The sequence below is a fragment of the Schistocerca gregaria genome, chromosome 6 (assembly GCF_023897955.1).
Source record: "Schistocerca gregaria isolate iqSchGreg1 chromosome 6, iqSchGreg1.2, whole genome shotgun sequence".
Lineage (NCBI taxonomy): Eukaryota > Metazoa > Arthropoda > Insecta > Orthoptera > Acrididae > Schistocerca > Schistocerca gregaria.
The window spans coordinates 274,734,133-274,747,843 of NC_064925.1; positions in this window are offsets into that span (position 1 = coordinate 274,734,133).

Below are 13,711 nucleotides of genomic sequence, written 5' to 3' on the forward strand. Positions count from 1 at the left end.
TGGCGCTAATTTTTAGTCAAAGAAATCTGCATATAGTTCCCTGAGGATGGAGGTAAGGTTTCATCCACATAACTTCTGCAAATATCAGGTGTATCTCTTTTTAATTACTCACCACGCTTTACTTCTGTGCAACCACTTACTGCATGTGATACAAGTCACCTATAATCCCCAACTGCTGATTACTTCGACCTCATTACCCACCTTTTCATTTACAATTAGAAAAATTGTTTAGTTGGCATACTGTTGTGCAGTTTAAATCTGCTACTTCTGCAGATTCATTTTTATTTTATTTTATTTTCCTTTTTTTAGTTTAATAATTTGGAACTAAAATACTTCCGTACAGCACTTTAGTTCATGAACCATTTGTATTCTGAATGTGTAACTGTTTACTGTGATTACAAATATAAATAATTTCCTAGCATAAAATCTTGTTTTTTTCCTTGAAATTGGCAGATTAACAAGTTTGGATGTTTAAAAAAGATTCTAGATGTGGAACTTGTTCTATTTTACAAGTCAGGGACAGTTGCAGTGGAGACAAAATAAAGAGAAGAAAAAAAAGATTGCTGACTTCTGGGACCACATTATCTTTGTCAGAAGACCACCTTTATTTAGTGCACCAAGTACTATTTTAAAGTTCTTCACTAGTCTTTAAAGACTAAAAACCATGAACTACAAACAAAAAAATCAAAATACCCAGAACAAAGCAAATGAAGCTTGGAGCATTATTAGGCATGAAATAAATAAACTTATTAATGCAAATGATATTTAACACTCACATGACAGTAGGCTGAGAGACATATGATGGTAGATTCAGATCATTGGCCACTAAGAAAATTGAGTTCTTCCCGACAGCAGTTGGAAGTCAAGGTCAAAAATGAGTCAACAAAAGCAGATTGATTAGATTTAACAGGCATTACATACTCCCAATGCAGGCATCATTATTGTCAAATGTACTGTTAAAGAGGTAACAAAATTCATTAGATTACTGAGAAACAGCAACTCTTTTGATTATAAAGGTGTTCCAATGGAAATATTAAAATCTTTAGCTGACCTGTAGCACCCTCCCTTGAGATAAATCAGTAATCAATAGGGGGTGGGAAAAAATCATTTTACTTTTCAGTGTTATTTTTGGCAGATTCGTTGTTATTGCTGCAAATTAGTTAATACATTTTGCTCAATTTTTTATTATTTATTTGTCACATTAGATGTATTTTTTACCAGATTTAGTATTTTTTATTTTTTTCCCAGACTGGTGTCTTTTTTGCTTTTTGCCACAACTGATGTCATTCTCTGCAGTGTTGTTTTTTCCAAAACAGTATACTTTTTTGCCAAACGTGGTAACTTTTTTGCCAAATTCAGTGGTTTTTTTTGCCAGGTTCAGTTTTTTCTTTTTTCCCACATTCGATATCACTTTCTGCAAAAGTTGCTGTTGTTTCTACCAAATAAAGCATAAGCTTTTGCTAAATTTGGTGACCTTTTGCCACATTTGTGACAGTATTTTTGTCAAATTTCATGTTACTTTTTTATCAAATTTCATATTATGGTATTTTTTAATAGAATACGGTGTTTTTAATGTAAAGTTCAGTGTTATAATTTTACCAAATTCAATGTTACTTTTTGCCTAATTTGTTGTTATAGTATTTTTAATCAAATTTGGTGTTGATAATTTTGCCAAATTTGGTTTTCTTGTCAAATTCGGTTTTCTTGTCAAATTCAGTGTTTTTTGGACAAATTCAATATTTTTTGCCAAATTTGGCCCTTTTTGGCCGAATTCTGAGCTATTTTTGTAATTGTGGTGCTATTTTCTTCATCACATCAGAGTTCATTCTGAGTGAAAGAAACCATCAGTTTAGGATTATGCAATGAAGTGGCAAAAGTCATGAGATGCCTTGTAATATAATGTCAACCCTCATTTTGGCAGGTATAGTGCAGCGATTCACATGGCATGGACTCGACACATTGTTGGACATCTCCTGCAGAAATACTAAACCATGCTTCCTCCATAGCCATCCATAATTGCAAAAGTGTTGCTGGTGCACGATTTTGTGCCAAACAGGCCTCTCGATTATGACCCAGAAATGTTCAATTGGATTCTTGTTGGGTGGCCAAACCATTTGCTCTAATTGTCCACAATGTTCTTCAAACCAGTTGTGAAAAATTGTAGCCTGGTGATGTGTTTCATTGTCATTTGTAAAAATTCCATTGTTATTTGGGAACATGAAGTCCATGAATGGCTGCATATTGTCTCCAAGTAGCTGAACATAACCATTGTTTTAGCTGGACCAGAGGACCCAGTCTATTCCATGTAAACTCAGCCAACACCATTAAGGAGCCATCACTAGCTTGCATAGTTACTTGGGTCCATGACTTCAAGGGGTCTGTGCCACACTCAAACCCTACCATCAACTCTTATCTACTGACTCATTTGACCAGGCCATGGTCTTCCAGTCATCTAGGGCACAACCGATACAGTCATGAGCCCAGGAGAGACACTGCAGGTGATGTCATGCTGTTCACATCTGCTGCCATAGCCCATTAACTCCAAATTCTGCTGCACTGTCATTACGGATATATTCGTCGTATATCTCACATTGATTTCTGTGGTTATTTCATGCAGTGTTGGTTGTCGATTAACACTGGCAACTCTACACAACAGCCAATGCTCTTGGTCATTAATGAAGACCATCTGCCACTGCGTTGTCCATGGTGAGAAGTAATGCCTGAAATTTTGTGTTCTTGACACACTATTGACACCATAGATCTTGGAATATTGAATTCCCTAACAATTTCCAAAATGGTCTGTTAATTCCCGTCATGAGGCAATAATCACATCAGAAACCTTTCCACATGAATCGTGTGAGTACAAATGAAAGCTGTGCCAATGCACTGCCCTTTCGTACGTTGTTTTTGTGATACTACTGCCATTTGTATTTGTTCATAGTACTATCCTCTGCCTTTGTCACTTCAGTGTACATAAATCTCAGCCTTGAGGAGTTAGAAGTTAAAATGACGTTTAACATTCAGTAACTATTAGTTACAAAAACTAGTAAACTGTGATCCTAAGATTTTTAACACTTTTGTACAGAAAAATTATAAATTTTGTGATATCTCATAAAAATTGCCAATTTTACTGAAAACTAACTTTGTGTTACTGTTTTCATGAAATTTTCCAGTCTCTAGTAATCAGTCAATGAGTAAATGAGTAATTGCTGAAAGTTTGATATACTTAATAGTAACTGTTATAACGTCAAGTTGAACACTTATATTTCAAAAGACAACACAATACATGTAAGTCACAGAGCGAGTAGACCACGTAAGGCATGTGTACACGATAATGGTCAAATCTGCACTAAGTCTAAGTCTAGCGGACGGTGGCCAGCTGGCCACTTAGGTGGTGCAGCTGCTCTGCTGCATGGCTGGCAGACAGTGCAGCCTGTAGAGGACACGCTTAATTGCATGGCAGCACTTCGAATGATTGGCACGTCGCAACAGTAACATCTGTTCATACAAATGGGGGTGGGGGCATCTCATTACCTTGCTCTGTTCTGAAAATTTTTTGAGAGACAATAGCATTTCAACAACTGGTCATTTTGGCTTTCCTAAAGCCTTCTCTAGTAAGAAGGCAATGTGTTATTTCATGCGCTTAGTTCTGGCAGAAGTAAACAAGACAAATTACCCTGTCATCAATTTCTGCGATTTTACTTTGGAAGTGTACAGCATAAAATTCTACTACAGAAAATGTTGTGGATTAATAGCATTCCCCTGGAATAGATGAAGTCATGTCTTAGCAAACAAAAACCAGTGTGTCACATTAACAAATGGTATGACAGAGATAAGACTGAATTTGGTGTGGGGGAACATTAAATATGGTGTCACATGTGGTTTGATACTTGGCACACTATTAACCTTGATCCACATAAATGATTTATCAGGAACAATGGAGGACTCTTCAAATACTCTGATGTTTAGTGACAACACAAGTATACTGACAAAGGTCTCAACCACATCTACACTAGATGGAGTCAGGTGAATAATGGAACAGGTTTACAATTGGCTCACAATAAAACTGCTTAATCATTACTCTTACAAAGACTCATATTAAGCAATTCCAAATAAATAAAACTCACAAATAGATACCAGAAACAGATATCAATGGATACATACTAAATGGGGCTCCATGTGTCAGGTTCTTAGGCATCCAGGCAAATAATAAACTGGGCAGGCACCAGTAAATCATTTAAGTCAACCAAAAAGATCAGTTCTTCCTACTTTACACATAGAAATCTATTTCATTGTGTTGACATGCAGATGAGGTTGCTAGTGTGCTTTTACTCAGTACTACTATATTGTAGCAATGAACCTTTAGCCAAAGGAAGCATTTATTTTACACAAGCATGGGAATAAGTATATTATGTAAAGTTGATAACCAAACACCTTCCAAAGGCTCTTCCAGATCATATTGAATCTTATGCATCAATATATAAACACCCCAATGGTAATTGTAGTATAGAAAAGCAGTAAATTTAGGATTAACTGTGAAATTCACAGCTACAATACTAGAAGTAAAAATGATTTCCATACAGGTTATGTATCACTCATGAAGGTAAAAAATAGAGTTGTACATTCTGTTGCAAAAAAGCCTGTAACAGATTGCTGGCAGACAACAGACATGTGTGTTAGATACAAGTAAACTGCATCGTAACCTGCACACCAAGTGTGGAATGCACATAAACTATGAAAAGAATAGGTTTGTGTCCGATTGCATCAATGAAATAATTAAAGAAAGACTTTTAAGGACTAAAACTATCTATCAGCTTCTTGAACAACCTACTGACAACAGTGAGGAAAGTAAACTGAACAAAAAAGAAGAAACAGAATGCAACATTACTGATAATCTGAATTTAAACTAAATATATGTGATGTTGTAAATATGACACTTAACTACCAAGTCATGAATAAACCACATCTAAAACTTTATCACTATCAGATGATAGAGGATATAGGTTCACTTTGCAAAGACTTCACAAAAGAAGACACGGTGGTAATAATGGGTGGGGCAGGCAACAAGATGTACAGAGACCCTAACTATTCAATCGAGGGCGTCTTGTTAAAGACAGAATCAGTAACAAGACATGATGGTGTTGGGCTTGCATCTGTTCTGAGGTACTGTGATTGGCCTCATTTAAAGCTTTCTGTTAGGAGACTAATTTAGCATTGAACGGCTGCTTGGATCAGGTATGGGGCCTCATATCAGAGTGGTTCATGTTGACTCTATCAGAAGGTGGGACTATACTAGGCACAGACTTCAGCTCAACAGGAAGAGGAAGAGAAAACTGCCTGGGCTAATAGCAAATACCTTAATGAAGGGGGCATGAGGACGGAGGGGGGGGGGGGGGGGGGAGCAGCACATCACATATGCTGAAGTACCAGTGGGTACAAGTGACAGAATAGCAGTATTTTTTCAAGATAGGGAGGGCAGAAATAGAAGATGTTCAAAAACAAGTTGAAAATGACATTCACATTGGTAAAACAAGCAATCAGAAAGCAAATTTTAATATACACAATTCATGCAAACAACCCCTAAATGAAACCAGTTGTAATTCCAAACATAATGAGTTGCTTATTTGTGAAATGTTACAGGATTTAAGTTAGCCACTTACCTCTGTAGAGAAAATGTGGAGAAAGGAGTTGCCACTTTTGTCAAAAATTGATTTAATTTCAAAAACATTGATATTAATGAATTTTGCTCAGATCAGCATGTGGAAGTTTGTGCAACAGAAGTAATGTTTCATAAGACGTCCTTTATAATAGTGAACATATACAGAACACCTTCAAGAAACTTTAACCTCTTCATAAAAAAATCTGGACACTGCTTCCCATCTCATGAGCTTTGCAACTAGGATATGTAAATGCTCTGAGAATGCTTGTGATCATATCTTCATAGACAAATCTGGGGAAAATGTCATCTCACAAACTATGGGTGCTCTGACCACGAAATGGAGCATCTTATGTTTACTGTTGAAACTTTGCATGACATAAAATCTATTAAATTTGAGAAGAGAATAATAAATCAGTTAAAAATTGAGAATTTTAGGAGATTGCTCAAAGACTTGAACTGGATAGATGTTTACAATACTTCAGATTCAAATGGAAAATACAAAGTATCCATTAATAAAGTTATTTCCTGATCTGAAATTTGTTTTGCCCAAATGGTACCTCCAATCAGAAAGAAATCTAAAAATAAAAATGTATTACACAAGGAATAAAGGTGAGGGAGAAGTTCGGGTTGGTTACACCAAACAACATCCATTTAGCAGTGGTTCATTTATTCACCTAAACACATGCAAGGCTCACAAAGAACTGAACATGGCAGGACAGCCAAATGACAATGCTCAGAGTCCAAAGACAATGCTCAGAGTCCAAAGACAAACGCATATCGATACTGGTGTCGACCTCATTGGCGCCCCCCCCCCCCCACTCCCCCCCACCCCCGCCCCCAGTACGGAGTACTCTTGAGAGAATTTACTACCCACTCTTGAGAATTTACTACCCCACCTGGCTTAACTGGAACAAATGTCGAAAAGGCCTACGAAATAGCAGCCATAAAAATTGCTGCAGTTTACCAATAACCATTTGGAAATTTTGGACTTTTCTTAAATAAATAGGAGTCATTGCTAAACAAAGTAAATAAAAGGATTGCGGTTTCAGAATCTGTGGTGATGTCAACACTGATTTTCTCAAAAAAGTAGAAACAGAGAGGACCTTTTGAACCATGCTGCATCCTATAATTTAACCCAAGAGCGGGCATGCTCTTTAATGTTACACGAGCAGGCATGCAGTGTATTATGTACACATACTTGTAGATGACAAGTGGTGATTTTTTGCTAGTGTTTTATCTTTTGTTGCAGTACTTTACATCATACAGTGATTACAACAAACATTTTTAAGCTGGTGCTTAACAATAGTTACATACACATTATAAATGCTAATTTGTTACACAGAATCCTTACAGGAGCTACTTCTAATTGCTGTAGAGCTATTCTTTGTTGTTACACAAATTCCACATCTAACTTTTTTATTGGTTTCTCTTCTATATGTGTCTCTTGAACCTTGCAATGACTTATATTAGCTGGTAAACTTGATATTGCAAGTCTTTCGATAAGATGTGGTTTCATTTGTTGAAAACAAAGGTCCTTTACAAAAACTCGACATGAATGTTTCTCATTCTTTTCATTTGCCTGAAACAATGACTGCTCACTGATTCCAGCCACATTCAACAGTGGGTAGCAATTGTCCATCTTCTTGTCATTCACGTTGCTGAGTATTTATTGCACATCTGGTCAACAGTATCAACCCCATCCTTTGTCTTATTACAATCTAGTGTAATGTGAGGTTACTTAGTTGGCCTTATCTACTGTTCCTTGATTGTACGTTCTGGACATGAGTACAACTTTCCTATGTTTAGGTACAAAAAATACCATACTAAGGTCCTTATGGTATTAAAAAACTGCTAAACCAATTTCTCTGTTCTTCATATGCAGAAACTCAGGTGGGATTTCTATTTATCCTTTTCAGGGTTCCTATGCAAGTGATTTTGTTTTGCAGCAGAGAGAGAGAGAGAGAGAGAGAGAGAGAGAGAGAGAGAGAGAGAGAGAGAGGATAGCTACTATACCAATTACCTATTGTCACATTTCTATTTGTGCATTTTATCAGCTCAGTTGATCTACACACAAATTGAATGATTTATTAGACACTGTAGTGCTTCAAGAATTTACACGTAAATTCTGGAGCCACTCGACTTTCTGCCACCTCAGATATGACATATTTTAAATATAAGTGTGAGAGAGAGCCTATTTACTGCGCAACAAATATCTGTGTGTGCAGGATGGATGTTGGGCCTGGGAGGACAGGAGCTGCGTCAGATGAGCGATGCCGCTCACACCATAGAAGCTGTACGTGGCGTACAAGGAGCGAGCATGCGTTTTTCTTTGATGGTGTAATGATTGTAATTATTACGAACAATTGAAACATGTTTTGTTTAGAGACTTTTTCTTAATCTTGGTGTTAGACCTGCAAGAAGCAAGACCTGTTTTTGAATTTCTGGAAATGGAAATACACTATAATTTAACTGAAAGTGTTATGAGAGTACCTAGTTATTTCAAGAACAGAGAAGGAGAACGAGAGGTTTTTTTCTTTTTCAATCCCTCTAACCAGCATTATTTCTTCGGAGAAGAAGTTGTGGAGATCAAGGCAGCTGCATATCCAGAGAAGAGGATTGTCTGAACATTTAAAGTAAGTCAATTGTAATGAGAAAAAGAAAAGGGTGCAATACAGTTTTGCACCGCTTCTCTTGCCACCGAAAGCATTAGAACACATGAAATGGTCCTTCCGGCTGTTTGCCACAATACATTTCCAACAAACCAGAGCAGAATGACTTACGATTATACAGAGCAAATATTTTGATGCCATATTTAGCTGCTTTGTTGGGAGTGTATTGTATGAACCTGCGACAACCTCTAAATGCTTCTACTTTCTCATCAAGTGACAAATTTTCCAAGATTTTTTTCACAAATGCATCCAGGAAGCTCCTAATAGCTGCTAACCTGTCTGTTTTATGTTTCATATCCCTAATTTCTTTATCATTGAAGCTAATACATATGAGAAGCAATAAAAATCTCTTGTAACTCATGCACGATCTCAAAACAGACATTCCTGTTCTGTCAGTTGATCAAATGCATTTGTGTGATTTCCATACAAAAAATAAAAGCTCTGCTGGGTGGGATGGGATATCCACTAAAATGATTAAAACTGTGTGACAAAATAGCACCTTTCCTAACTAAAATATTGAACCAATCTTTCGAACAGGGATGCTTTCCTGATGTTTTGAAATATGCCAAAGTCAGACCTCCATTCAACAAAGTGTCAAAGGAAGACATGGGAAACAATTGCCCTATTAGTCAAAATATCCACGGGTGTACTGCCGGTCTATAGTGTCCAACGGGCACAATATTTCGGCGATCAAACATGTCGCCATCATCAGGTGAACTGACGGACTGAGCTCCTGTGAACGTGCCGGCACGGAGATCCGTACGCTATGGCTGCTCAGGGGGAACTGGGTTCGGTCGCGGCGGCGGCCGATTTAAATACCCTCCGCCCGCGGCGCGCTCCCTCCGCCGTCCGCGCCCCGCGCCACGGTAGCGCGGTGGAACAGATTGCGACGGCGTCTGAGATGACGTCGGTGTGATGGCTCTGTCCGCCGTGGTCGTCACAACTATGCGTTTGCTCGATTTACTCTTGATTAACCCAATCGCTGGTTCCCAAGCCTTGCTAAGATTATAGCCACAGTCACGGTTTATGAGGTCGTCATTGGTGCGAATTTCGATGGCCTCTCTAACAACGCTGTCCCAGTATCTCGACGTCTGTACCAGAATCCTCGTGCGGTCATACTCCATAGCGTGATTTTCCGACAAACAATGTTCAGCGACCGCCGACTTGCTCGGATACATCAGTCGAGTGTGCCTCTGGTGTTCACGGCATCGATCCTCGACTGTACGCATCGTCTGACCAATATACGACTTGCCACATTGACACGGAATCTGGTACACGCCGGCCTTCCTCAAACCGAGGTCATCTTTGGCGCTCCCCACCAGTGCACGAGTTTTATTCGGAGGACAAAACACAGTTCCGACCCGGTGTTTCTTCAGAATGCGGGCGATTTTCCCCGAGAGTGCGCCTGTGTATGGAATAAATGCAGTGCCTACCTCCTCCCTCGTGACTTCATCCATCTCAACAGGTTGTGCTGCAGTGGTTGGGCGGAGAGCACGTTGGATCTGCCATTCTGAGTACCCATTTTTTCGAAACACAGTTCTCAGATGTTCCAATTCCTGGGGTAGACTCTCTGTGTCAGAGATAGTGCGCGCCCTATGTACTAGAGTTTTAAGTACCCCATTCCTCTGTGAAGGGTGGTGGCAGCTGTCTGCGTGCAAATACAGATCAGTGTGTGTTGTCTTTCGATACACCCCATGACCTAGGGTGCCGTCAGCCCTTCTCCTGACCAAGACGTCAAGGAAAGGTAATTTACCCTCCGTTTCAGTCTCCATAGTGAATTTGATGTTGGGGTGTATGGAGTTTAGATGTGTAAGGAAGTCAAGGAGTTTATCCATACCATGTGGCCAGATGACGAATGTGTCGTCCACGTAACGGAAAAAGCAAGTAGGTTTCCATTCGGATGATGACAGGGCTTCCTCCTCGAAGTTCTCCATGTACAAATTCGCTACCACCGGTGAGAGTGGGCTACCCATGGCGACTCCCTCCGTTTGTTCGTAGTATTCGCCATTAAAAAGAAAATACGTGGAAGTCAAGACATGCCTAAAAAGTTCAGTGGTATTCTCGTCAAACCTCTGACCAATCAACTCTAGCGACTCTCGCAGGGGTACCCTCGTAAACAAGGAAACGACGTCAAAACTCACCATGATATCTGACTCATCCAACCTGAAGCTATCAAGGCGTTTAACAAAATCCACGGAATTGCGGATGTGATGAGGGCATTTACCCACATAAGGACTTAATATTCCCGTCAGGTATTTGGCCAACAAATATGTAGGTGCCCTGATGTTGCTGACAATGGGGCGTAATGGTACCCCCTCTTTGTGAACCTTCGGGAGTCCATATAGTCTAGGCGGTGCCGGACCTTGGGGTAACAATTTCTTAGCGTCACCCTCCGGCAACCCTGCGTCCTTGAGAAGAACCCTCGTCTTGTTCTCCACCTTCTTTGTAGGGTCAACGCTGATCTTCCGGTAGGAATCGTCATTTAGCAGGCTCTGCATCTTATCAGTGTAGTCCTTATGGGAGACAACAACTGTAGCATTGCCTTTGTCAGCCGGTAAGACAACAATTTCAGAGCGTTCCCTCAGATCACGAATGGCCGCCCTCTCTTTACTGCTGATATTTGACTTCATCGGCTTGGATTTCGTCAACGCACAACAAGTTTCACGACGTATTTCCTCGGCTGATTCTGGCGGAAGTCGAGCTGCAACCTGTTCAACAGCACTAACAATTTCTGCGACCGGAGTGAACTTGGGGGTGGGAGCGAAGTTGAGACCTTTCTGCAAAACCGAGACCGCATCATCACTCAACACCATGCCACTCAAATTGATGACAGTCTTGCACGGAACCTGCAGAGATGGTTTGTCAAGGAGACGTGAGAACTTAGCTGTTTGACGTCCCGTAGCCTTCTTATGGGCGGAATCAGCTGACACCCAGGTGACACCATCAATCCAATCGATGTGCAGCAGCAGCTAGGAGAATCAAGAAACGAGCCAGCCTTGCATTGGTACGTGAGAGGGTGCAATTCACCTGCCGGAGCCTTGAGTTTATCTCACAGGAATTACTCAAATTACATTTGCAGCTGGCTACTAAGTTCACTTCCTTTTCCTGGGATTGGATTGATGGTGTCACCTGGGTGTCAGCTGATTCCGCCCATAAGAAGGCTACGGGACGTCAAACAGCTAAGTTCTCACGTCTCCTTGACAAACCATCTCTGCAGGTTCCGTGCAAGACTGTCATCAATTTGAGTGGCATGGTGTTGAGTGATGATGCGGTCTCGGTTTTGCAGAAAGGTCTCAACTTCGCTCCCACCCCCAAGTTCACTCCGGTCGCAGAAATTGTTAGTGCTGTTGAACAGGTTGCAGCTCGACTTCCGCCAGAATCAGCCGAGGAAATACGTCGTGAAACTTGTTGTGCGTTGACGAAATCCAAGCCGATGAAGTCAAATATCAGCAGTAAAGAGAGGGCGGCCATTCGTGATCTGAGGGAACGCTCTGAAATTGTTGTCTTACCGGCTGACAAAGGCAATGCTACAGTTGTTGTCTCCCATAAGGATTACACTGATAAGATGCAGAGCCTGCTAAATGACGATTCCTACCGGAAGATCAGCGTTGACCCTACAAAGAAGGTGGAGAACAAGACGAGGGTTCTTCTCAAGGACGCAGGGTTGCCGGAGGGTGACGCTAAGAAATTGTTACCCCAAGGTCCGGCACCGCCTAGACTATATGGACTCCCGAAGGTTCACAAAGAGGGGGTACCATTACGCCCCATTGTCAGCAACATCAGGGCACCTACATATTTGTTGGCCAAATACCTGACGGGAATATTAAGTCCTTATGTGGGTAAATGCCCTCATCACATCCGCAATTCCGTGGATTTTGTTAAACGCCTTGATAGCTTCAGGTTGGATGAGTCAGATATCATGGTGAGTTTTGACGTCGTTTCCTTGTTTACGAGGGTACCCCTGCGAGAGTCGCTAGAGTTGATTGGTCAGAGGTTTGACGAGAATACCACTGAACTTTTTAGGCATGTCTTGACTTCCACGTATTTTCTTTTTAATGGCGAATACTACGAACAAACGGAGGGAGTCGCCATGGGTAGCCCACTCTCACCGGAGGTAGCGAATTTGTACATGGAGAACTTCGAGGAGGAAGCCCTGTCATCATCCGAATGGAAACCTACTTGCTTTTTCCGTTACGTGGACGACACATTCGTCATCTGGCCACATGGTATGGATAAACTCCTTGACTTCCTTACACATCTAAACTCCATACACCCCAACATCAAATTCACTATGGAGACTGAAACGGAGGGTAAATTACCTTTCCTTGACGTCTTGGTCAGGAGAAGGGCTGACGGCACCCTAGGTCATGGGGTGTATCGAAAGACAACACACACTGATCTGTATTTGCACGCAGACAGCTGCCACCACTCTTCACAGAGGAATGGGGTACTTAAAACTCTAGTACATAGGGCGCGCACTATCTCTGACACAGAGAGTCTACCCCAGGAATTGGAACATCTGAGAATTGTGTTTCGAAAAAATGGGTACTCAGAATGGCAGATCCAACGTGCTCTCCGCCCAACCACTGCAGCACAACCTGTTGAGATGGATGAAGTCACGAGGGAGGAGGTAGGCACTGCATTTATTCCATACACAGGCGCACTCTCGGGGAAAATCGCCCGCATTCTGAAGAAACACCGGGTCGGAACTGTGTTTTGTCCTCCGAATAAAACTCGTGCACTGGTGGGGAGCGCCAAAGATGACCTCGGTTTGAGGAAGGCCGGCGTGTACCAGATTCCGTGTCAATGTGGCAAGTCGTATATTGGTCAGACGATGCGTACAGTCGAGGATCGATGCCGTGAACACCAGAGGCACACTCGACTGATGTATCCGAGCAAGTCGGCGGTCGCTGAACATTGTTTGTCGGAAAATCACGCTATGGAGTATGACCGCACGAGGATTCTGGTACAGACGTCGAGATACTGGGACAGCGTTGTTAGAGAGGCCATCGAAATTCGCACCAATGACGACCTCATAAACCGTGACTGTGGCTATAATCTTAGCAAGGCTTGGGAACCAGCGATTGGGTTAATCAAGAGTAAATCGAGCAAACGCATAGTTGTGACAACCACGGCGGACAGAGCCATCACACCGACGTCATCTCAGACGCCGTCGCAATCTGTTCCACCGCGCTACCGTGGCGCGGGGCGCGGACGGCGGAGGGAGCGCGCCGCGGGCGGAGGGTATTTAAATCGGCCGCCGCCGCGACCGAACCCAGTTCCCCCTGAGCAGCCATAGCGTACGGATCTCCGTGCCGGCACGTTCACAGGAGCTCAGTCCGTCAGTTCAACTGATGATGGCGACATGTTTGATCGCCGAAAT